This window comes from Heterodontus francisci, unplaced genomic scaffold (genome assembly GCF_036365525.1).
Source record: "Heterodontus francisci isolate sHetFra1 unplaced genomic scaffold, sHetFra1.hap1 HAP1_SCAFFOLD_507, whole genome shotgun sequence".
Lineage (NCBI taxonomy): Eukaryota > Metazoa > Chordata > Chondrichthyes > Heterodontiformes > Heterodontidae > Heterodontus > Heterodontus francisci.
In genome coordinates this window covers 305,850-332,977 of record NW_027141543.1, presented here as the reverse complement: position 1 = coordinate 332,977, position 27,128 = coordinate 305,850, and the positions used below count along the sequence as shown (strand labels likewise).

The 27,128-nt window shown below is 46.2% G+C and overlaps 1 pseudogene; it reads right to left on the bottom strand.

The window, feature by feature from the left end:
• Positions 1 to 465: 465 nt before the first annotated feature.
• LOC137364000 (probable G-protein coupled receptor 139) lies at positions 466 to 19,198 on the bottom strand (annotated as a pseudogene).
• Positions 19,199 to 27,128: the final 7,930 nt, after the last annotated feature.

Here is a 27,128-nt window from a genome sequence, read left to right as displayed (position 1 = left end):
ATCACATCCTTGCGAAGGGTAAGGCTGAAGCATTTGCAACAATCTTCAGCCAGAAGAGCCGAGTTGATGATCCATCTCAGCCTCCCCTGAAGTCCCCAGAATCAGTGATGCCACATACCCCTTGCATCTCTTGTCCGAACCAAAACTCTAGTCCTTCTAACATCAGCGAATAGGAACAGGCCCAGCCTCCAGTCTATCACCACAGCTGCGGGTTCTGTCCCCGTTCTGACAACATAGCGACAGGCCCTCCCCCACCCCAACATCAGTCACTGCGGGGATGGGCTCCGCCCATGCTTAGTCACATCAGCGACAGGCCTGCCATCGCTATGTGGCTGGAGCTACAGGCCCCGTCATCACTCTGTCAACACAGCGAAAAGACCCGCCCTGCTCTATCACTATAGCGACAGGCCCCGCACCTGATTTGTCATCAGTGTGGCAGGCTCTATCCCCGGATGCTGGAAATAGTCAGTGATTCAGTTGCTCACAACATCGAATACATTTAACAATTCCAGTAAAGGGATATTTCATCGCATTCTTCAACTGCTCTCTGAACTGTGTCTGGGTCACAGCATAAATCGCTGTGTTTGTGCAACAACTCAGAAGCTGCAGCATGAAGCCCACTTCTACCAGATAATCAGGTAGATAAACAGACCAAAACCCAGGCCCATACCCAAAATTCCACATCCGCCTCCATATTGCATACATGATTAACACTGCCCATAACAGGATAAAATTCCCCGAGATAACTAACAGTAAAATAATGGATTTCCTTCGGCTCTCCATCTCTGGGTCTCTGCGACTCTCCCCACTGCTGTGAGCCCGGAGTCTCCTGCGCGCGCTGCTGCTCACTAAAATGTATCAGACAGTGAGGGCATTGAGCAATAGAATCAGCACAAATGGGACACATGGGGTTACAATGTAATGGAGGAACTCGATTGTTGCCCAGACCGGAGAGAGCAGCACACCTGCTGATACATCACAAAACCCGGGGACGTTTTACAGCCAATACCGACCTGTTAACATAAAATACCAGATGATGTTATTTAAACAGCTCAACACAGTCGCTGTTCCCAGAACCACAGTCGCTGTTTTTTCGCTGCAATATTTTCTTTTCAGCTTCTGGTAACAAATGGCCACAAATCGATCAAAGGTGAAAGTGATGGTGAACCAGACAGAACAGTCTGTGGCTGCGTAAAGCAGGATGGCGTGGATGTTACACAAGGGAATTGACTCTAGGAATTGAAAATGTTTCTGATAAACAATGGGAATGTGCCTCAATATCAGGTCGAGGATAATGACCAGTAGATCCGCAGCTGCCATGGCCACCAGGTAACGAGTGACACATTTTTAGAGACCACACTTACCCCGGGACAGGATCCGAATCGTCAGCAAGTTAACTGTGAGGAAGGGAAATTATACATCAGGCTGGGAGAAAAGTTACCAGTTTGATTGAGGAATTATTGAGAATTATAAATGTGTTCCTGTATCCAGTGATGTATTGAAATGATTGGACCTGAAAGAACAAATGGGAAGGTCTGCGATACAGTAAAAAACAGGAGAGATTAAATGACAAAAGGATGATACTGAAATTGTTAAAATCAACGTTGACCATAATCCCCCCCCCCCCCCCCTTATTTTGCACAGTTTATAAACTGTTACATCTCTAATCTCTCCCGGTTCTGATGAAGTGTCACCGACCTGAAAGATTAACTCGGTTTCTCTGTCCACAGATGCTGCCAGAGCTGCAGAATATTTCCAGAATTTCCTGTTTTATGTCATATGCATCGCATCTGCACCACTTTCCTCTTGTATAGAAAGTTGTTGTTGGACAACTGAGTGATTCCCTCACCTGTGAGAGGCTGCACTGAATTCTGTTATTTCAAAGCAAAAATGGGGAATGAGTCCACTGAGAAATCAATGAAACAAATAATCCCAATCGCCACTATGTTAACAGCACCATTGGAAATTACAAAGGCATTTATACATCATTTTGCGAATAACAACAACAGATTGAAGGAGTTTAGGGTGACATTTGAACAATTGTTCATGCATTTATGATGGATCTAGTTGTTGTACCAGTGACAGGGATTTCTGCTGGAGACAGGGACCTGAATTTAATGGAGCCAGCGGAATTCCTGACGGTGGGCTGAAAAGTTAGGGAAACCACTCAAAATTCGGAGCCCCCACCCAGCGCAATTCAGTGGTGCTCGGGCAATACACTACCTGGCGATCTGACCCCAGGCATTTTATGGATGGTTATTCCACCTGCCAAAGTTGCTGAACCTTGTTATGACCATGGCAGGAGGAGTGGACTGTAACTTCAGTCCCACTTCTCCAGCGGTCACAGCATATCAATAAATCTTCCCAACCACAGAACCAGAGCCAAGTTTTTCCTCTCTTTGTCCCCCAGAGTAAAGCACACCAGCCAGGTGTGTTTAATCAACTAAAAAAGTAACTATTTATTGAAATAAAACCTAAATCTTAACCAATAATGAGCCCTCCTGGTGGGAATGGAGGTGCAGAGAGATTCGACATCCATAGTGAAGAGTTGGGGCCAGGAAACTGGAAATTGTCAAAATGACTAGGGCGTCAGAAGAGTCATAGAAGTCGGTGGATGGTTTGAAGGTTCTCCGCTTCTTCCTTGAACAGAGGCCCAACCAGTCCCCATCACCACCACCCTCCTCCGCCTGGCTGAACTTGTTCTCACATTGAACAACTTCTTCTTCAACTCCACTCCCTTCCTTCAAGTAAAAGGTGTTGCTATGTGTACCCGCATGGGTCCTAGTTATGCCTGTCTTTTTGTGGGAAATGTCAAACATTCCTTGTTCCACTCCTACTCAGGCCCCCTCCCCCAACTTTTTTCCGATACATTGATGACTGTATCGATGCCGTTTCCTGCTCCCGCCCCGAACTGGAAATCTTTGTCAACTTTGCTTCAAAATTCTACCCTTCTCTCACCTTTACATGGTCCATCTCCGACACACCACTTCCCTTCCTCGACTTCTCTATCTGCATCTCTGGGGATAGGCTGTCTACCAATATCCATGATAAGCCCACCGACTCCCACAGCTACCTCGACGACATTTTTTCAAACCTTGCCTCCTGTAAAGACTCCAATCCATTCTCCCAGTTTTCCTTCTTCCACGCATCTGCTCTGATGATGCTGCCTGCCATGATAGCACTTCTGATATGTCTTACTTTTTTTGACTGGGCCCTCAACCGTGTTCGACCCATTTCCCGCACCTCTACCCTCACCCGTTCCCCTCCTTCCCTGAACTGCGATAGGGTTCCCCTTGTCCTCACTTCCCACCCACCAGCCTCCATATCCAAAGGATCATCCTCCAGCAATTCCGCCACCTCCAGCGTGATGCCACTACCAAATGTATTTTCCACTCCCTTCCTCTGTCAGTATTCCAAAGGGATCATTCCCTCCGCGACATCCTGGTCCACTCTTCCATTATCCCCACCACCTTCCCACGGCACCTTTCCCTGCAATCGCTTGAGGTGTAATACCTGGCCATTTACCTCCTCTCTCCTCACTATCCCAGGCGCCAAACACTCCTTTCAGGTGAAGCAGCGATTTGCTTGTACTTCCATACCGTATTCGCTGCTCACAACGTGGTTTCCTCGACATTGGAGAGACCAAACGCAGACTGGTTAATCGCTTTGCAGAACACCTCTGCTCAGTCCGAAAGCATGACCCCGAGCTCCTTGCCATTTCAACACTCTCCGCTGCTCTTACGCTCACATTTCTGTCCGGGGATTGCTGCAGTATTTCAGTGAACATTAATGCAAGCTCGAGAAACAGCATCTCATTTACCGATTGGGCACACTACATCCTAACGGACTGAACATTGAGTTCAGTAATTTCAGAGCATGACGGGTTCCGCTAATTACTTTTCTTATTAGTTATTAGTTATTTTCTCTTTTATATTTGTTGTGTTTATTTAATCTTATTTCATCTTAGTTTGTTCAGTTTGCTTCCTCATTTTTTTCATGTTTCGACTTGTGGCTGTTCAGTTTTCAATCCGTTAACACCCTTTCTGTGCTAATGATGTATATTTCAACACACCATTAACATATTGTTTGCTTTTGCTCCATGACCTTCAGGTTGGTTATTCTCTGTGAGCTTGCCCTATCTATACCTTCTCCTTTCTTATCTCTTGCCCCACCTCCGCTTTACTTGGTTAAAACCTTTCAAATTTTTAATATTTGCCAGTTCTGAAGAAGGGTTACTGACCTGAAACTTTATCTCTGCTTGTCTCTCCACAGATACTGCCAGACCTGCTGAGTATTCCCAGCATTTCTTGTTTTTATTATCTAAGATTTTAGCACAAGAATAAAACCCTTGTAACAGCAATCAGAGGATTAGCAGTTCAATAGTATCTGCAATTCCTTCGGGAAAAATGGAACTTCCAGGACTACACCAGTTCTGGGAACAGGACTTCACTAGGGTTCGGGCTCCAGATATGTCTGGTGGGGTAGCCGTGATCAGTCGGGGACGAAGGGTCACAGCTGGTGACCCATGGTTCACATAAGTGTGGCAGGGTCACCTGGGCCCGTAAGGAAACGTGGGTCACTGCCCATCGCTGGAAACCAGGTCCCCAAGTAAGTGATATGGGGTAGCTTCGGTCAGTCATGAACCGGAGGCCATTGTTGGTACGATACCAGCCCTGGGACCAGGAGCAGTCTTGGAGTCCCAGTGCCCAGGTAACTGTGGTAGAGTCGTCGGTTCAAGTCCAGTAGCCCCTGGAAGGTAGGTCAGAGTGGTTGTTGAGTGAGGGTGTGTTTAGCATAGAAGCGGTCTTTGCTGCCGTGTGTCCACCCATGGGTCACAGATTACGCACGGAGGAAGCCTCCCCAGATCCTATCCAGAAGCTGTATTGCTTTACTGGGCGGCCTGAACAAGTAGTGGGGCTCCCACCAACCGCTCGTGCGGTTTAATTGGCTTTAATTGGCTTCTTGACAGCAAGGTCGTCATGTACGCCATTTTATGGGCCCCTCCACCTTCTATCCCATCTCCTGTGGGCCCATTAAATTCCTCACAGGTTTTTAATTAAATATTCATGGTTGGATTTCGAAATATAATCAAAAAACAGGGATTTCAGCTGGAAAGAGAAGTGGATTGAGCAGTTAATAAAACAAGAGTAACTATTTCATGACTAATAGCTTTATAATATATCATCTCCCCACGAAATACTGATGTGGACATCAACACAAATTATGAGGTATTTTATCAACATTGTGGTGAATGGCTGTTTTCTGAACTGGAGAGAAGTATACAGTACTGATCTCCATGGTTCAGCACCAGGACCACTGCTGTTTCTGACATACATTAAACACATAGACTTCGGGATTCAGGCATAAATTTCCAAATGTGCAGAAGTCATGAAGGGTGTAAGTGCAGTGAAGATCGTTACATAATTCAACAGGGCATGGACAGGGGTTGTGGAGTGGGCAGAATCACAGAAATCTTATCTCGCAGAAGGATGTAATTCGGCCCATCGTGCCCGTACTGGCTCTCTGAAATAGCATTCCCAGAAACAACAATATTTCCACAGCGCCTTTAATGTATTACAGCCTACCAAGGTGCATTGCATGCGAAAATAAGAGATTGACTCACATAAGAATATTGTAGGTAAGATGGGTGAAGGGGCTAAGTTTTAAGCAGTGTTTTCAAAGGCAGACAGCGAGGTACAGAGTTGTGGAGAGGGTATCACAGAGCTTATGGGCCAGGCAACTGCAGGTACCGCCACCAATGGTGAAGATTATAAAATCGGAGTAGCACAAGAGGACAGTATTAGATGAGCTTGCGGGGTTGTGGGCCGGGGGTGATTACAGAGTTAAGGAGCTGGAGCTCTGTAAGAGGCGGGGCTCACAGCGCCAGGATGAAACCCACCTCAGCCTTTTCATGCCAAACCCACCCCGCCCCCAATACCGAGTGATCCTGCGTTTCCTTTGTATAGATGTCCCGAGCCAGACTCCCTGTCTCTTTAAAAATGAGGGCCTGCCTCGAAGAGCCGCCGGCCCAGCACAGGGCCAGCGGCTCAACAGTAGCAGCATTGTCACTGGCAGCGATGGCCACTGGTGAGATCCCAGCGGCGGCGGTAAGGAGCCCTTAAGCAGATCTTAATATGCCACTTAAAGGCTTCAAATGGATTCTGGGGAGGAAGGAAGTCAACGAGGTGGTGACGAGCCGGTTGCACCCGCCAACTGTCGCAATGCTACAGGCCCCTGCCTCAGATATTGACTCAGGAGTGTCCAAAAAAGACAGCCCAGGGAGTGCTGATACCATAGAGGAATTTGAAACAAGAAAGACATTTTAAAATCAAGGCATTTGTTAATGACTAGTCATTGCAGGTGAGTGAGCACAGGACAGATAGGTGAAGGGGAGCAGCTGTGAGTTAGTTAAGACATCAGAAGCAGAGTTTTTTGATGAACTGATGGTTACAGATAGTAGAATGTGGGAGATGCGCAGGAGGGCATTGAATGGTCAAGTCTAGAGGTAACACAGTCATGAATGAGGGATTTCAGCGGAGGAGCTGAGATATGGGCAGAGTGGAGTGATGTTACAGAGGTGGATTAAGACATTTTAGTGAAGGTGTGTATATGTGGTCGGAAGCTCACCTCAGGGTCAAACAGCACACGATCCAAGGCTTCAGTTACGTGGAGAGATTGGAAAAGCTGAGACTTTTCTCTTTCGAGCGGTGCATGTTAGGGGGAGATTTAATATAGAAGGTCAAAATCGTGAAGGTTTTGATGATGTAATTAAAGCAAAACTGCACGCAGTGTCAGAAAGTTCCACTTTGAGAAGACACAGATTGACGGTATTTGGCAAAGAACCAAAGGGGGAGTGAGGAGAAATTTCTTATACAGTGAGATGTTGGGGACCTGCAATTCATTGCCTGGAAACAGGGTGGAAGCAGATTCAATAATACCTTTCAAAAGTGATTGTAATAAATATATGAAAAGAAATAAAATGTAGGCGTCTAGGAAAACAGGAGGGGATTGAAACTAATTAGATAGCTCTTTCAAAGAGACAGCACTGACACTCTATGTCTCTATGACTCAAAAGGCCAAATAGTCTCCTTCTGTGATGCATCCATCCCTGATTCTATGAACAAGAGAGAGAGAGAGAGAGAGAGAGAGAGAGAGAGAGAGAGAGAGAGAGAGAGAGAGAGAGAGAGAGAGAGACAGAGGTGAAAGAGAGGGAGGAAAATAGAGACAGAGAGAAACAGAAGTTTGCAGCAATTTTCAGGCGCAGGGATTTTGATACGTGATCTGTCTACGCCTATACTGTTGAGGCAAGCAGCATACAAAGTCGTGCTGCTTCCTCATTTCTGCCTGCACTCTTAGCAGGGCCGACGATTCAGCGAGCTTCCAACTCTTAATATACAGCATTTACACCATAGACCAAATCATTTTCTGATTCTATAAGCGAGAGAGAGCATGGAGAGAGAGAGAGATTTGTGCTGCTTTTTGAACGTCGGGTTGGCAATTTCTGATCTGCCTGTGCCCGTTCCTGTTGAGGCAGGTGACACACAAACTTCATGCTGCCTCCTAATTTCCATGAATTCTACGCGCCGCCCAGGGTGACCCGTGCTTCTGTCTGTCTGCACGCTTACCAGTGGCTTAACTGTGTGTGAGGTTGGCTCGTGTTTCAGCCAGGATCCAGCTCTTAAAGGTAGTCAGTCCCTCTTATAGGGAAGCTGCACTGAAACACAGGAGGCTGCTGCTGCCGACTGTGAATGATGCAAATATAGAAAAGGTTCAATGAATACCTGTGCAAATACAGGGCTCTTCGGTTTATGGATGAGGCACTGGAGGCCTTTGTCATGAAAGTTGACAGAAGGAGAGAGGCAATGTTTCTGGGCAGAGGCAGAGGCCCTCAAGCAACGCTCTCCAAAGGGAATGGGAACAGGTGGCGAGGGCCCTCAATGCAAGATGTCTGGTCCAGAGGACCTGGCAGCAGTGCCAGAAGATTAATGAGGTCACACGGGTGGTCAATGTCAGTGATTGTATCTCCACATGGCTTCGCCTACCATAGCACTACCAACGTCTCACACTGCTCAATGTACAACACCCCATCACTCACCCATCAGTAGTCCCTCACACTCAAGACGCACTACTAACATTCATATGTTTCACATTACCAACACAGAGCTTCCACTGTTGCCATCCTCTCACGGACATCTCACTGCCTCCACATACCTCCAGCTATTCAGTTATAGCAGGCACAGCACGCAAACACAGTGCAACAAAAACAAGAAATGCTGGAATCACTCAGCAGGTCTGTCAGAATCTGACCCGAAACGTTAACTCTGCTTCTCTTTCCACAGATGCTGCCAGACCTGCTGAGTGATTCCAGCATTTCTTGTTTTTGTTTCAGATTTCCAGCATCCGCAGTATTTTGCTTCTATTTTACTGGTATCCTGCTCTGTGTTTTGCAGAACAAGGTGGCCCATAGTCGCTGGGAGCAGCAGTTAACTGGCGGGGGCCAGACATACCTTCATTCACTTAGCCTGAGGGAGGAGATGATTCTCCGCATTATGGGGCCGGCTGTAACAGAGTGCATATGGGCCAGAGTCACTGAGAGCATTCAGGATGATACTATGTTCTTGTTTTATGCTCCTTAGCTCCCACCTCCCCCTCATCCTGTTGCCTGGGATGATGTACAAGCTGCAGTTGTTGGGACCATGGATCTCCTTCTTTCCATCTCACCCCTAATCGCTCGAACCAATCGGTCCCTTCTGATTTTCTACTTTCCAAAGTTGGCCAAAACATCTGACTTTCCAGTCACCGGACCTCCAGGACACAGAGAGAGAACAACTGTGTAACAGTAATGATGAAACATGGTCACTTGGTCTGACATTCGCAAACACCAGATCAAACACTTGCACTGCATGTACCTCAGGGAGTGAGAAATGTGTATGTTACACAGGACTCTGATAGGAAATCTGATGGGGCAGCTTACAGGGAAATGCTCGTAAGAATGTATCCTGATATGCTTTTTGCAGTGGCAGGCCTCTCAGAAAGTCGATTGTCACTGTCAAGAAGCATGAGGTGTCTGGATAAAATGTGCAAGGCAGAAAGGGAATGTGTGATGGCCAGGCAGAATAGAAGAGCCAGGTAGGTAGTGCAGGAGTCCCCTGTGTCCATCTCCCTCTCGAACAGATATTCTGCTTCGATTAGCTTTGCGGGAGATTGCGTCTCAGGGGACTGCAGCAAGGGCCAGGTCTGTGGCACCACTGGTGGCTCAGCTGCACAGCAGAGGAGGAGAACGAGTGGGAGAGCTATACTGATAGGGAATTCTATCGAAAGGGATACACATAGGCGTTTCTGTGGCTGCAAACATGACTACAGGATGATATGTTGCCTGCCTGGTGCTGGGATCAAGGATGTACGAAGCGGCTGTAGGACATTCTGAAGAGGAAGAGTGAACAGTCAGAGGCCGTGGTACACATTGGTAGCAACGACAAAATTAGACAGAAAGAGGAGGTCCTGCAACAAAAATCTCGGGAGCTAGGTCGCAGATTAAAAAGCACGATTGCTCCCGGTGCCACGTGCTAGTAAGTATAGGAATAGGAGGATATAGCAGATGAATGCTTGGCCTCGGAGATGGTGGAGAAGGCAAGGCTTTAGTTTCATCCATCACTGGGTCTGTTTCTGGCGAATGTGGGACCTGTACAAGTCGGACGGGTTCCACCTGAATCTGAACGGGACCAAAGTCCTTGCAGGGAGGTGGCGGAGCAGGGGGATGGGATACAGAGTGGAGGTACAATTTGCGGTCATACACAGCCAAATATAGAAGAGAAACTAAGTCAGTCTGGAAGACAGAGCAAATGTTGAGTTGTTAAGGCACACATGAATAATGCAAGGCTGGATTACTTCTATTTTAAGGCAAGGAGTCTTAAAAGAAAGGCAAATCAATTGAGGACGTTGATTAACACATGGCAATATGATATTATTGCTCTCAGGGAGAGACGGTTGAGGGAAGGACAGGACTGGCAGCTGAATATTCCAGGGTATAGAGTCTTCAGGTGGAACGGGGTGGGCTGGTGGTGGGGGGTGTAAAATAGGAGGTGGCATTGCATTGTTGGTCAAGGAGTCAATTACTGCAGAAAGGAGGGATGATATCTTCGAAGGTTCCTCCAATGAGGCCATATGGGTAGAATATAAAAACAAATAGGGGACATCACTTTGCAGGGAGTGTCCTGCAGGCCTCCAAACAGGCAGGGAGAGATAGAGGAGCAGATATGCAGGCAAATCGCAGAGAGGAGTAAAAATAATTGGGTACAAATAGTAGGGGATTTCAACTTCCCCAATTTCAACTGGGATAGTCTTAGTGTAAAAGGCTCAAAGCGGGCGGAATTCCACCTCTTCGCTCTCCGAAGGACAGTTTTTTGAATCAGCACGCAGAATGTCCGACAAGAGAAGGGGCCCAATCTCAGCAAATGAAGCCGGACAAGTGGCAGAAGTGTCAGTTGGGACGCATTTTTGGGATAGTGAACAAACCTCTTTAAGATTTAAGGTAGTTATGGTAAAGGACAAAGATAGACCGGAAATAAAGGTCCTGAATTGGGGGAAGGCCGATTTCAATATGATAAAACAGGATCTGGACAAAGTGGAGCAGCTGCTTGTAGGAAACCCGACATCAGACGAGTCATTTAAAAATAAAATAGTGATAATTCAGGGCCAACATGTTCCCGTAAAGGTTAAAGGTGGCACTATTAAGTCCATGGAACCCTGGATGTCAAGGGATATAGGGGATTAGATGAGGGGAAAAAGAGGCTTATGGCATATTCAGAGGGCTGAAAAGAGCAGAGGCCCGAGAGGAATATTGCAAGTGTAAGGGGGTACTGAATGAAGTAATTAGGAGCGCGAAGATGAGGCATGAAAAAACACCAGTGGGCAAGACAAAGGAAAATCCCAAGGCATTTCATAAGTATGTAAAGGGTAAGAGGATACCGAGGGAAAGAGTTGGGCCGATTAAGGGGCAAATTGGCAATCTGTGTGTGGAGCTGGAGGACGTCGGTGAGGTTTTAAAGGATTACTTTTCATCCGTGTTCACTATGAAGACGGACGATGTCGGTGTAGAGGTCAGGGTGGGGGACTGTGATATACGTGAACAAATTAGCTTTGAAAAGGCGGTGGTATTACCTGTTTTAGCGGGCTTAAAATGGTTAAATCCCCAGGCCCCGATTAGATGTATCCCAGGCTGCTATGTGTGAGGCAAGTGAGGAGATAGCAAGGGCTATGGAAAAAAATCAAGTCCTCTCTGGCCATAGGACAAGTGCCAGTGTACTGGAGGACAGAGAATGTGGTACCATTATTCAGGAAGGGTATCAGGGATCAGCCAGGTAAAGACATGCCAGTGAGACTAACATCAGTGATAGGGAATCTATTGAGAAAACTGTTCTGAGGGACAGGATTAATCTCAAGTTGGAGAGGCAAGGATTAATCAAGGATATTTAGCATGGCTTTGTTAGGGTGAGATCATGTATAACCAATTTGATTGATTTTTTCGAGGAGGTGACTAGGTGTGTCGATAAGGGTATGACAGTTGATGCAGCCTACATGGACTTCAGTAAGGCTTTTGATAAGGTCCCGCATGGGAGATTGGTCAAGAATGTAAGAGCCCATGGGATCCAGGGCAATTTGACAAATTGGATCCAAAATTGGCTTAGTGGCAGGAGGCAGATGGTAATGGTTGATGGTTGTTTTGGCGATTGGAAACCTGTGACCAGTGGTGTTCTGCAGGAATCGCTGCTGGGAGCCTTGCTGTTTTAAGAGTCCATTTAATGATTTAAACGTGAATATAGGAGGTATGATCAGTAATTTCGCAGATGACACGGAAATTGATGGTGTCGCAAACAGCGAGGAGGAAAGACTAAGGTTAAACGACGATATAGATGGGCTGGTAAGATTTGCAGAGCAGTGGAAAATGCAATTCAAGCATGAGAATGTGATGTGATGCATTCTGGGAGGACTAACAAGGCAAGGGAATACACAATGAATGGTCGGACCATAGGAAGTACAGAGGGTCAGAGGGAATTTGATGTATTTGTCCATAGATCACTGAAGGCAGCAGCACAGGTATATAAGGTGGTTAGGAAGGCATATGGGATACTTGCCTTTATTAGCCGAGGCACAAAATATAAGAGCACTGAGGGTATGATAGAGCTGGATAAAATGCTAGTTAGGCCACAGGTGGTGTACTGTGACAGTTCTGGACGCCACACTATAGGAAGGATGTGCTTTCACCGGAAAGGGTGCAGAGGAGTTTCACCAAGAACCCTGCCTGGGCAGGAGAATTGCAGATATGAAGAGAGACCGGATACGCTGTTTCTTATTTTCTTTACAGCAGAGAAGGCTGAGGAGGGACCTGATAGAGGTACACACAATAATGAGGGGAATATACTGGGTAGATAGGAAGAAAACTGTTCCTTTCCCATTGTGGAGGTGTCAATAACCATGGGCTATGGACTCAAGGTAACAGCTAGGAGGTTTATTGGGGATTTGAGGGGGGAAATCACACAGAGAGTGGTTGGAAACTGCAACACACCGGCTGAAGTTGTGGTAGAGGCAGGGATCCTCACAACAATTTAGAAGTATTTAGATAAGCTCTTAAAACGCAATATCAAAAAGGGCTACGGACCAAGCGCTGGAAAATTGGATTAGAATATATAGGCTTGATGGCCAGTGCAGACACGGTCGGTCGAAGGGCCTGTTTCTGTGCTGTATAGGACTTGAACACACTCTTTCCCCCGTGGATGTGTTCACGAACTTCATGACAGTAACTGGTGAGCAATAACCTGCTCACTGATGGTCAGTTTGGGTTCTGCCAGGGCTAGTAAGCCTCATTACAGCCTTGGGTCAAACATGGACGAAAGTGCTGAGCTCAAGAGGTGAGGTGAGAGTGACGGCCCTTGACATCAAAGCAGCATTTGACCGAGTATGATATCAAGGAGCCCTCGTAAAATTGAAGTCAATGGGAATCAGGGATAAAACTGTTCACTAGTTGGCGTCGTACCTAGCACAAAGGAAGATGGTTGTGAATGTTGGAGGTCAATCATCTGAGCACCAGGACATCATGCAGGATTTATTCAGGGTAGTGTTTTGGCCCAGCCATCTTCAGCTGCTTCATTAATGACCTTCCTTCAATCATAAGCTCAGAAGTGGGTTATTCGCTGATGATTGTACAATGTTCAGAACTATTCACGACTCCTCAGATACTGAAGCAGTCACTTTAGAAATTCAGCATGAGCTAGACAATATCCAGGCTTGGGCTGAAGTGGCAAGTGGCATTCACGCCACACAAGTGCCAGACAGTGATCATCTCCAACAAGAGAGAATCTAACCATCTCTCTCGACAGTCAATGGCATTGCCATCTTTGAATCATCCACGATCAACATTCGGGGGGTTACCATTGACCAGAAACTCAACTAGATTAGCCATATCAATACCGTGGCTACAAGACCAGGCCAGAGGCTATCCTGTGGCGAGTAACTCACCTCATGGCTCTCCAAAGCCTGACCAACATCTACAAGGTGCAAGTCAGGAGTATGATGGAATAGTCTCCACTTGCCTGGACGTGTGCAGCTCAAACAAAGCAGCCCGCCTAAAATTCACTAAAATTCACTCCCTCCGCCATCGACGCACAGTGCGAGGAGTGTGTACCATTTACAAGAGGCATTATGGCAACGCACCATGGCTCCTTGGACAGCACCTTCCAAACCACGACCTCTACCACCTAGAAGGACAAGGGAAGGAGATGCATGGGAGCACCACCACTGACAAGCCATACATCATCCTGACTTGTAATTATATCGCTGTTCCTTCACTGTTGCCGGGTCAAAATCCGGGAACTCCCTTGGCAACAGCAATGTGGGTGTACCTATGCTATATGGACTGCAGCGATTCAAGAAGGCAGTTCACCAAGACGTTGTCAAGGGCAATTATTGATGGTTAATAAATGCTCTCCGAGCCAGCCACACCGACATCCCAGGAACGAATTTAAAAAGCACTAGCAGACCCAGCCGAAATACAGCGTCTGGTGGCCATTGCCTGAGCTTCCAATGGAGCACAGGCGGCAGACATCCAACGTGGAAGCTCATACTGAGGTCATGAGATCCATGCTTGCTGCCATGCAGGATCAGACTTCTGCCATCAGGGCTGTGAATCTAAGAGTTCAAAGGGATTTGCAGGCTGTCCCAGCAGTACAACAATCTGTGATCCAGTAGATTACTAGGATTGCAAAATTGTCGTCACGTGGGCTCCTTGGAGCATGAACCTGCTGTTCTCTCTCAGGATGTCAGTCTGTTCTCCCTTCATTGCCACACCACCAGTGTCCTTGCTGTTGCCCGTCAGCCAGCCCAGGCTGCAGATGCCCATGCTGAGGTGGTGCAGTCCGAATCTGGGACTTCAAGGCCCAAAGCTGCTCGAAGGCATCCTTCCAGGCAAACTGCAGTGAAAGTCAGCAGGCTCCCACCAGCCCTGCTGCAGCCACTGGGGAAGAACGAGGCAAGTTGAGGGAACGCACAAGGCAGACAGTAAGGGAATAAACGAAGGTGAATAGGTCAATTTTGTTTGTACAATTGGACGTGTTGTTGGTTAAAGATATTAATAAATATGTTTTTGTTGGTGGTCGTTTTTATTGCAGGATAGTGACCAAAGGGATGCTGTGATGGGTGTAACAGTGAAGAGTGGGGGATTCATGTTGCTGAGACAAGTTATCCTATGGGAACTGGAATCTTAGCAGGCACTCTCCGACAGGCTGTCTGCGTCAAAGGTGCGCAGGAACTATTCTTCCTGCCTTCTCCTCCTTCTCCTCTGGTGGCCTCCGGATTCCTGGCAGCAATGCCTCTGTCCCCGTGATGGTGATGATATAAAGGGTGCAGCAGAACATCATGAACTTGGACACCTGCTCCAGTGTGTATTGGAGGACTCCCCCCGGAGCGGTTCAGACATCGGAAGCATTGTTTCATGACGCTGATGGTCTATTCCAGGATCTTTCTGGTGGCTACATTGCTCACGTTCTACACGTGGTTGGTCAGTAGTTGGGGTGCAGAGGGAGGGGAGTTTGTGGAGATAAGAGGTCATCAGCCGTGTATAGGGGGGTAGCCTTCTCCTCCAGGAAGCCACATTCTGTTTCTCTATGGAGGTATGAAGATTATGGGACTGGCTGTCTGTTTCACAATGCTTGCACATTAACAAGAACATAAACTTTGGGGCAGTAGTAGAGCACTTGGCTCCTCAAGACTGCTCCACTCTTTAATACCATCACGGCTCATCTGATTGTGGCTTTAACTCCATTTTCTTGCTGGTCCCCAATAACCCTTGACTCCCCTGTTGATCAATGGAGTGAGAGTTCGCTCTGCACCGCTCTCCCTTCCCATGGGGACCCTATGGAGTCGCCTACACCACCGTAAATCCCACGATCCTGACAAAGCCACGGGACCTCTCATTCTGCTCCTCCCTGCTGAGGGAAAGAATATATATTCTCCTAACCCAGCATAGATGGGCTCTGTCACCTAGCGGATAGATCGATGGACACCATACCGGGAGATGACGGATGTGTCACCCGCTCCTTTCTCGAAAGATCAAAATCCACAGAAGTTAAATGAAACTGGAACCTTAACGGCCACTGACAGCTTCGTCCTCATCCTGGTGTAAGGCTCCATGTTGTGTTGCAGGAGGTGCCACAGCTCTGTGACCACATCCTTATTGAATCAGAGTCACCTCACACACTGCTCCTGGGTTAGGTGTAGGTAGGAGAATTGTTCTTGGTAAACCCGGGGTGGGTAGGGCAGAGCCCCCTTCCTCCTCCCTCTTTACAGAGCTTCCCCTCTCTGAAGCCTCTGCTCCACTTGTTGGTCATGTTACAGTCCCAGAGACACTGTAACTAAAGTCCCCATATCTAGTACAGAGTTGAATCATCAAATCCTCTGGCCTCCCTGAACGTCTGCCTCCCTGAACGTCTGCAGCAGCTCACAACACAATCTATAAGAAAAACATCCACAGTACCTCCATTAACTTCACAATAGCATACGTAAGTCAAAATCCCCTCACCTGTAAATTGGATTCCTTGTCCTTGTCCTTAGGTTCAGTTGAGAGGAAGTAACACGGCGGTCAATGGACATGCACCGACTAAGTTTAGTATAGTTTATTTCTGAGATACTGAAACAGGCCTTTCGGCCCACCGAGTCTGTGCCGACCAACAACCATCCATTTATACTAATCCTACACTAATCCCATATTCGTACCACATCCACACCTGTCCCTATATTTCCCTACCAATACTAGGGGCAATTTATAATGGCCAATTTACCTATCAACCTGCAAGTCTTTGGCATGTGGGAGGAAACCGGAGCACCCGAAGGAAACCCACGCAATCACAGGGAGAACTTGCAAACTGCACACAGGCAGTACCCGGGTCGCTGGAGCTGTGAGGCTGCGGTGCTAACCACTGTGCCACTGTGCCGCCCCTAAGTTTGAAAGACGTGCAACAAAGTAGTTGGAATGGTCACTGACGTCAAATTGAGACGCCTCCTCACACCTTTTTTATTATTTTATGCGATGTGGGCATCACTGGCTCAGGCAGCATTTGTTGTTCATCCCTGATAGTCCTTGACAACTGAGTGACTTGCTAAGCCATTCCAGAGCGCAATTAAATGTCAACCACATTTCTGTTGTTCTGTAGTTACATGTAGGCCATACCAGGTACGGATGGCAGATTTCCTATCCTTAGCGATATTAGCGAACCTCCTGGGTTTTAACGTAAATTGATGATAGTTTCATGGCACTATTACTGAGGCAAGATTTCAACTATAGACATTTTATTAATTAATTCAATTAATTACTACCCACGAGCTGCCATGGTGGGATTTGAACTCCTGACCCCTGTGAATTAGCCCTGGCCTCTGGATTACTAGGCCAATCATATTACCACTATAATGGCCAATTTACCCCTCTACCCCCTTGTACGTCGGAGAGTTTTATCTGTTGACTTTTTTTTAATTAAAATAAAACCACCCAGTTTGTATATTTGTATACTGCCATCAAACCGCTTAACATCATATGTATGGTCCGCCCAGGCTGGAGTACTGACAGTATGGTGTATTGTGCTTGTCCCCCAGAAGTGGCTGACAGTGTGGCTCACATCATTTTATGGATCCAGGCTTCTTTATTGTTGGCACCAGTGGCACTGTAGGTTAAAATCCACTGCCACCGGCCACAGATCCTTGAAAGCAAAGTTTTGCAGGAATATGGAGATGGACAGTGACATTAAGGCAGCATTTGACCAAGGATGGCATCAAGGAGCCCTGGCAAAACTGAAGTCAATGGGAATTAGGGGGAAAATTCTCCGCTGGCTGGAGTCATACCTAATGCAAAGGAAGATGATTGTGGCTGTTGAATATCAATGCTCTGAGCTCCAGGATATCACTGCAGGGGATCCTTATGATAGTGTCCGAGGCACAGCCATCTTCAGCTGCTTCATCAATCATGTCTGAATTTGGGCTGTTAACCGATGATTGCACTATGTTCAGCACATTGACGACTCCTCAGATACTGAAGCAGTCCATGTAGAAATTCAGGAAGACCTGGACAATATCCCGGCTTGGGTTGATAAGTGGCAAGTAACTTCCACCCCAAACAAGTGCCAAGCAATGACCATCTACAACAAGAGAGAATATAACCACCTCCCCTTGACATTCAATGGCTTTACCATCGTTGAATCCCCCACTCTCAACATCTTAGTGGCTAGCGTTGACTAGAAACTGAACTGGAGTAGCCATCTAAATACTATAGCTACAAGAGCAGGTCTGAGGCGAGCAATCCTGCGGCGAGTAACTCATCTCCTGACTCCCCAAAGACTGTCCAAAATCTATAACACACAAGTCAGGAGTGTGATGGAATATTCTGCACTTGCCTGGATGGGTGTAACTCCAACAACACTCAAGACGCTCGACACCATCCAGGACAAATCATTCCACTAGATTGTCACCCCATCCGCAAATATTCACTCACTCCACCACTGACGCACATTGGCAGCATTGTGTACCATCCACAAGATGCACCGCAGCAACGCACCAAGTCTTCTTAGACAGCACTTTCAAAACCCGCGACCTCTACCAACGAGTAGGACAATGGCAGCAAATGCATGGGAACACCACCACCTGCAAGTTCCCGTCCAAGTCACACACCATCCTGACGAAGAACTATATTGCCGTTCCTACACTGTCGCAGGTTTAAAATCCTAGAAATCAATTCCTAACAGCACGGTAGGTGTGCCTACCCCACATAGAGTGCAACGGTCCAAGAAGGCAGCTCACCACCATCTTCTGAAGGGTAATTAGGGCTGGGCAAGAAATGCTGGCTTAGCCAGGGACGCCCACATCCCATGAAGGATTGTTTAAAAAGGATGAGAGTATTTGGAGGGGTGAGATCACTGAGAGATTCAAACACAAGAATGAGAATATTACAATTGGGTTGCTGCCAGACTGGGAACCAATGCAGATCAGTGAGTAGAGGGGTGATGAGTGATTCGGATTTGTTGTGAGTTGGGATGCAGGCACCAGAGTTCTGCACGGGCTGTGGTATATGAGGTTTGTAACTGGTGACCGGGATAGAATTGGAATGATCAAATATGGATTGAACAAAGGTACGTATGAGGTTTATGCAACAGCTCTGCTGAGGCAGAGGTGGTGACGAGCGGTATTGCAGAGCTGTTCATACGCAGGGTAAGTGATGGAGACAATATGAGGATGGACTCAGCTCAGCATTGACCAGATACCAGAAGTTGTAAACAGACTGGTTGAGCCCCACTGAGAAGGATGCAGATTGTGGATAAAGAATGGTGTTTGTGATGGAGACTGAAGATAGTAGCTTCGGTCTTCCCATGACTTAAATGAACGAACACTAATTCAATGAAATATTGTTTCGAGATCTATTAGTTCTATGCAGAGACTTACCGGGCACACCAACAATAGCGAGGATTGGATAGTAAATCGCCTGAATCATCTTCAGTACATAAAAGATCCGGTCATCTAATTTTACACAATAATAATCAGCAATAAAATAGTAAAACCAATGGGATAAACTCCTGTCCATTATTGTCACATTCCAATCGATTGTTCTCAGATTCTGGCCCATTGTTGTAACATTCCAATGTCTTGTTTGAAGATTCTGATCCATTATGTAACATTCAAATCTATTGTGCTCAGATTCTGATCTGACCCATCGGTCTCGCTGGAGCTGCTAATCTCTGTTAGTACCGGGGTTGATGTTCCCACTGACAATATGGAATGACACACTGAAAGTACTTTCTTATTAAGAGAAGAGAAAAACCCTCCAGTGACACAATTAGGGTCCATGGAGACTGACGTTAATCACGGTCGCTAAACAATCAGGTTCGGTTAACTACTTTCAAGCGATCATTTTTTTCTGTATTTTAATAAAGTAGAACATTTACCCGTTCTGGATGAGATGTATGAGGAATGCTGAAGGAAGGAATGGTGGAAAAAGCAGATGCACTGTCCAGACTTTTCAATACTCCTTGGATATGGGAGTGGTGACAGAGGACTGGAGGTTGTAAATGTTGCATCCTCTTTATAAAAGGAGAGACTGAATTAACCCTGCAGTTTCAGTCGAACATCTGTGGCAGTAAATTTCAAGACACTATAAACCTGCACGAAATAGATCTTGCTTGGAAGAACGTGGGTGAATAAATGACAAGCAGCATGATAGATTATTGGCAAATCATGTCTGATAAACTTGATAGGGTTCTTTGATAATGTAGCAGCGAGTGTTTATGAGGGTAGTGTGGTTACTTGTATGTCTAAGGATTTTCAAAAGTCCTCTGATTATATGGCATTTCATACACTTGTTCGGAAAAATGAAAGTCACGGTTTAATGGGACAGTGATAGTGTGAATATGATACTGAATCAGGGACAGAAAGTAGAGCGAAATGGTGAAAAGTTATTTTACAGATTGGTTGTGGAGGGTGGAGTATACAGTGCGGTTCCCCAGGGTACATAGGAAAATAGGAGTAGGAGTAAGCCATTCAACCCATATAGCCTGCTCTACCATTCAATACAATCATGGCTGATCATCCACTACAATGTTTTTATTTCCACATTATCCTCATATCCCTCATGTCACTGGCATTTGGAAATTTTTCAATCTCTGCTTTAAACATAGTAAATGACTGAGCTTCCACAGACCTCTGAGGCAGCGAATTCCAAATATTCACAAGCGTCTGAGGAAAGAAAAAGCATATTTTCATCTATCTACTAAGTGGCTTCCCCTTAGACACCTTAACCAGGTGGAACATCTGAGCTGTATCTACCCTGTCTATCCCTTTAAGTATTTCATAGGTGTCAATGAGATCGTCTCTCATTTTTCGAAACTCCAGAGAATACTAGCCCAGTTTACTAACCTTTCTTCACAGGACAGTCCCGCCATCCCAGCAACAAGTCTTGTGAAGCTTCGTTGCACTCCCTCTATGGCAATAATATCCCTCCTAGGGTAAGGCAACCAAAACCAAACGCTGTACTCCAGGTGCTGTGTAACCAAGATTCTATTCTACTGAAGCAAGACTTCACTACTCCTGCACTCAAATCCTCTTGTAATAAAGGCTACAATACCATTAGCCTTCCTAATTGCTTGCTGCACTTGCATGTTAGCTTTCAATGACTTATTGACAAGGGCACACAAGTGCCTTTGTCCTTCTACATTTTCTAATCGCTTACCATTTAACAAATACACTGGACATCATTTCCTCCTATCAAACTGCATAATCTCAATTCTTTCCACCTTATATTACATGTGACATATCCTTGCCTACTCCCTGCACTGGATTTTATTAGCATGCCGCCCATCACAGAGACACGCTTTGAAATCTGTGGCCTACCAATACTGAGCACCACTCGCTGAGCCCTCGCAATATTACACGCGGGGGCTCATGACCATTGCGGTGATGCGCTGCCGAGCACCACCACCCCCCCCTCCTTCCCATATTACTGGGCAGAGGCGGGACATCCAGCGCAGTGAGGAACCTTTTGACAGCTGTACAGCATATGTTTTGGCTCTATTTAAAACATGATTCCTGAAACACTTCAACGAAATCCTTAGCTTCACTGTTAAAGAGTGGGGCTGAAGTCAACCTGGCAGCAAAGCAGAAAGTGCTGGGGAGACTCAACAGGTCAGGGTGCATCATTGGAGAGAAACAGAGTTAACATGATCAAGTTCACAGACCTGAAAGTTAACTCTGCTTCTCTCTCCATGGTTACTGCCAGGCCTGCTGAGTTTCGCCATAACTTTCTGCTTTGCTGCCACAAACATACCTTGCTGTGCCCTTCAAAGTTGTGATCCTATTCCTCCACTCAAGTGTTACATTCCTCCTTGTTCTGCACAGGATGAATAATCTAAATGTTGCACATGCCAGGGCGTGAGACGGAATTGTATCATAAATGGCAAATACACAACAGAAATAAAACCATAATAGAAGAATATCGACATATTTGTAATCATCTGACAATGAAAAGACACTGACTATTATGCATTTGGAATCAGTATTCATCTCTCTGCTAACTGTTCTGCGAAAAGAAATATCACATCAATTAAAGGAACGGTTGAAAGAACCAGGAAAATATATTCATATTCTGGGTGCATTGGCAGCTAGAAATATTGCATCAATAATTTTGATTAGTTGCTGCAGATGCAAAGTGTACGTTAACATGTGGTGATCTTTCATAGATGATAAACGATAACAACAGCACAGGTTTCCTCAACAGTCCTGCATTGATTTTCAAACATGTGCAAGAAGAACCTTGCAGCCAGAAATTAGAGCAATTACACTGTGGAATCACCTTTGCATTTAAAGGACCAGAGCAAAAGCTGAAGACGGCAGAGGGGTATAATAGGGTTGCCCTACAGTTCAGCAAAGCTTCTCTGGTCACTGTCCTCCAGGCTGTGCGGGCAAGGCGGGATGTAATTTTCCCTAGCGATGGTAATAAGAGGCCTTCCCGCCTGACAAAGGCAGCCTAACTGGAGATGGCAGAGAAGGTGAGTAGTTTTGGGGCCATCCCGCATCAAACGGTCCAATGCCAGAAGAGGATGAACAAACACTCCACCAGCCATTTGGGGGATCTCTAGGCCTTATGTACAAAGGTTACGACCACTAAAGTCAGCCAAAGCCAAACGGAACCATATCAGAAACCTTCCTACAGCCAGGCTGCTAGCAGAGAGCTGGCACCGCGTAGGAGCATCCACAAGTATCTCCAAAAACAACATGACACAGGTGGGTCTGCACCGGGGAACAAAAATTCAGAAAGGCTGAAATCAAAATCTTCTTCACGAACATGTGTGTTACCTTTACTGTGTGAACGAAGTGTGCCAACGATCGTGTCTCCTCGCATTACATCATTGGCCTTTCAGAACTGCCAATGTATGGAATAACATCATTGTCTTGTCAGTATTACTCGTGTGCGTTTCCACGGATACAATAACATGAGCAGTGGCTCAGTATGCTGCTCCCAGTAATGGTGGATACAAAAACGTTACAGCTGCGAACTGCTGCACAACAGGGTGCCGTGTGTTTTCCAGGGCCCATGGTAGTTCCTCTGGTGTGGAGAACCTTTGATCAATAAGGCACTACTGTACAAGCCTAGCACGCTGCTAGGCCTGCATGGGGTGCCTGGGTGATCTTTGTCCTGCAAAGCGCCTTTCCCATCGTAGGTTATCAGCGTCCTCATAGACGGAGAAGGAATCCTGCTGACATCTCTCCTGATCATGCAAGGCCTGCCCCCTATAAGGTGCGCAGTTGTGCACAGAACAGCGAGCATCAAAGAAAAGCGCTGTCCTTTTCGGTCCTGAGTACAGGACATTACCCTATTTATCTTGGCATTGGAAGTGCTTTTTCAGCATGCAGATGGCCTTCTCAATGGTGGCGTTTGTAGTTCAGCGGCTGGCATTGCATTTCTCCACTGCAGCAATGGTGGGATCTCTCACTGCAATCATAAGCCTTGACTGCAAAGAATAGCCTATGTCTCCAAGAAAGCACCCCTCTGTCTCAGCCAGTTCACTGAACAGCAGCAGCAGCTGGAACTGGCGCAAGACCCAGGTGTCCTGGCAGCTGCCTGAGAGGAGGGCCTGGATTTGCATGAAGCATGCCAGCTTCACCTAGATTGAGAGGGTTCCTTTTATGGTGACGTCTGCATGGGATGGGTGGGAGGCTTGATGGCCACATGGGTAAAATGTATGAACCCTAAAACCTTTGGTTGTCTGGTAATGGTGCTAAAACGAATGGCCCTCTGGGACTGGCTATGAGGGTCCGTCCTGAAATGGAGATACTCACTGGCACTCCACCACAGGACATCAGTAACCTCCCTGATGCAGGAGTGCAGTGCTGACTCTTTGGTCTCCGGTGGGCTTCTGAAATCTGCATAGGTGTCGAGCTTAAGTGCTGCTACCACCAGGAGGAACACAGGCATAGGATGTCTACCATAGTCCATGGGCTGCAAGTTGTCGTTGAGCGGGGCACAGCGCCAATGCCTCTCACACTGGTGCCCTGACATCCACTGACATGTCATGTGGTGCCTGTAAATGCGAGAGGGTCTTGGGGGATGCTGCTCACGACCGGGGGCCCCTACATGGACCTGAATTGCCTGTTGATTTTGCCCCTGGCGCATACAGATACTCAGAAGAAGCGCATCACAATTTAAGATGAGACATACCCATTTGCATGTTATAAATAAAGTTGCTTCCTTCACTTGGGTTCTTGAACAGAAGGGCATTCACAGTCACCTATTCAACGTAAGAGGCAGAACTGTGAATCGAGAGGCAGCGGGATGCATAATGAGGAGGAGAAGGAAGCGCTTTACAAATGGTAACTGGGTGATTCTGCCGAGGTGTGGGAAGGCTGCACCGAGGTCCCGCTGCAGCTGACATTATGCACCGGGGCCTGCTTGGCACCGAGGGTCGAGGCAGGTTCCTCCACAAGCTTTTTACGCCTCCCCGCCCCACCCCAACCTTACACCATCAACAACAGCATTGATGGGTTGGTAAAATCCAGCCCGGTTAGTCTGTCCACATCCCTTGAAACCACATTGCATCGTTGTCACAACATACATTTCCACTTAGTTTTCTGTCATCCAGGAACTTGGAAAGATTACGTTTGGTCCCCACATCCAGATCATTATTATATATTGTGAACGGCTGGGGCCCGAACTGTGATCCCTGTGGGACCCCTCTAGTCACAGCTTGCCAATGCGAAAATGACCTGTTTATTCCTACTCTCTGTTTTCTGCCTGCTCACCAATCTTTAATCCATGCCTCCTCTGCCATGTGCTATGTGTTTTAATTTCGTTAATTCTTCATTTTGTTTTATTTTAAGCAACCTCCTGTAGTCGACTTTATCAAAAGCCTTCCGGAAATCCAAGTACACCACGTCCACCGACTCCCCTTTATTAATTCTGTAGTAACATCCTCGAAAAACTCCAACGGATTCGTCAAACATAATTTCCCATTCATAAATCCATGTTGACCATACCCAATCATCTCATTATTATCCAAGTGTACATTAATCACATCCTTTAGAATAGATTCGAGCATTTTCCCAACGTCTGATGTCAGGCTAACAGGTCTGTAAATCCCTGCTCCTCACGGCCTCCTTTATTTTGAAATAGTCGAGTAACATTTGCTACCTTTCAGTCTGCAGGAACCGCTCAAGAATCTACACAATTTGGGAGGATGATCACCAATGGATCCATTATTTATATAGCTGCCTCCTTCAACATTCTGGGATGTAATATATCAAGTTCTGGGGACCTATCGACCGTCAGCTCAATTAAGTTCTCCAAAACAACCTTCTGACCAATACTGATTTCCTTCAATTCCTCATTCTCTCTTGTCCCTTAGTTCTCTAATTCTGTTAGATTTCTTGTATCCTCCTCAGTGAAGACAAACACAAAGTTATCATTTAGTTTATCTGCTATTTCTGTATTCGCCATTATAAATACCCCTGACTCTGCCTGCAAGGGACCCACATTTGTCTTAGCCAAACTTCTCTTTTTTACGTACGTGGAGAAGCTTTCATCGTCCGTTTTTCATGTTTTGCTAGCTTACCATTATATCCTATTCTCCCTATCTTTATTAGTTTCTTTGTCATTTGCTGTATTCCAAAATCTTCCCTGTCCTTAGGTTTTGTACTATTGCTGGCAACTTTATAGGCCTTTTCTTTTAGTCTTATACAATTCTTAACTTCCTTTGTTAGCCACGGTTGACTGCCTTTACTTTTTGGGTGTTTGTGCCTTGAAGGAATGTGTAGTAACTGTAAACTAAATAACATTTCTTAAAACACTATGCGTTGCCTGTGTACTGTCATACCTTTTAAAGTATTTTTCCCAATCCAACTCAGACAATTTGTCCCTCATAGATTCATAATTGCCTTTGTTCAAATTTAACACTCTGGCTTGAGATTGAACTGCCTCACTTACAAACATAATGAAAAAATGCTATCATATTATGGTCACTCGTCCCTAAATTTTATTTTACAAGAGGTTAATTAATCAGCCCTTTCTCACCTCGTAATACTAGATCGATAATAGCCTGTTCTCTTGTCTGTTACTCAACAAACTGCTCCAGAAAACTATCTGTGACACATTCCAGAAGCTCCTTATCCACAACATTGGTGCTCATTAGGTTTGCACAGTCTATATGCAGATTCAAAGCACCCGTGATTACTGTATTACTCATGATACATGCTTCTCTAATATCCTGACTAATGCCCTGGCCCATACTACCACTCCGGTTTGGTGGCCGATAAAGGACTCATGTTGATGCACTCACCCTTGTTATTTCTTATCTGCACCCAATCGGATTCCATATTTTGTTGTTCTGATCTGAGATGCTCCCTTACTAACGTACTGAACTCATCACTTATTATCAGTTCAACACAACTTCCTTTTCCTTTTTGTCTGTCCTTCCTAAATGTCGAGCATCCTGGTATATTCAGTTCTCAGTCTTGGTCAGTGTGCAGCTAGTTTCCATTATGGCAATTAGATCATACCCACTTACCTGCATTTGGGCCTGTGAAGCATCTACCTTGTTGCGAATGCTGCATGCATTCAGGTAGAATGCCCTTAACTTTGTCTTCTTGACATTCTGCATTCTAAGCCTAGTTAATGCTCACCTTTGTTTCACCTACCTTCTAATGTCGTTTGCTAATTTTCTACCTCCTGTTACCAGCTTTACTTCCTTCCAATTTGAGTTGCTCCTCAGGCTGCCATCGCCCTGACAAGCTAGTTTAAACCTTCCTCAACAGCACTAGCAATTCTGCCTGTGGGTATGTTAGTTCCTGTCTTGTTCAAGTGTAGGTCCCACCTGCCACAGAACCGGTCCCAATGGCGCAGTCATCTGAAGCCCTCCCTCCTGCACCAATGTTCAATTGATCAATTCGGCTATTACTATGTTCACGAGCACGTTGGACTGGAAGTAATGCTGAGATTACTGCTTTGGAAAGGTGCTTTTTAATTTCCTTCCAAACTCCCTAAAATCTGCTTTCAGGACCTCATCACGTTTCCGACCTGTGTCATTGGTACCAATGTGGACCACGACCTCAGGCTGTTCACACTTCCCCAGAAAGATATCTGGCAGCCGCTTCAGGACATCGTTGCACTGGCACCAGGGAGGCAACACATAATCCTGGAATCACATTTAGCGCCGCAGAAACACCTGTCTTATCCTCTGACTATCGAATGGGCTATCATCATTGCTCTTCCACTCTTCTTCAGCCCCTCCTATGCAGCTGAGTAACCTGCAGCACCACGGACTTTGCTGTGGCTGCACTCTCCTAAGGAACCAATGCTCTCACCAGTATCCAAAATGGAAAACCGATTAGCAATCAAGATTGACCCAGGGGTCTCTTCCACAGCTTTCCTGGTTCTCTTCGAATGCCTGGTTGTCACCCCTTCCAAAACTGCATGCATGTTCCTAAGCGTGCTATGCACGTAGTCCCCCGTCTCTCGGAGTCTTAAAGCTTAAGATACTCCAACAAACTCAAGAGTGTTGGCATTTATTTTCTTCGTGGGTCGAATCTGCAGTTCGAATTCACTAGACTTGTGA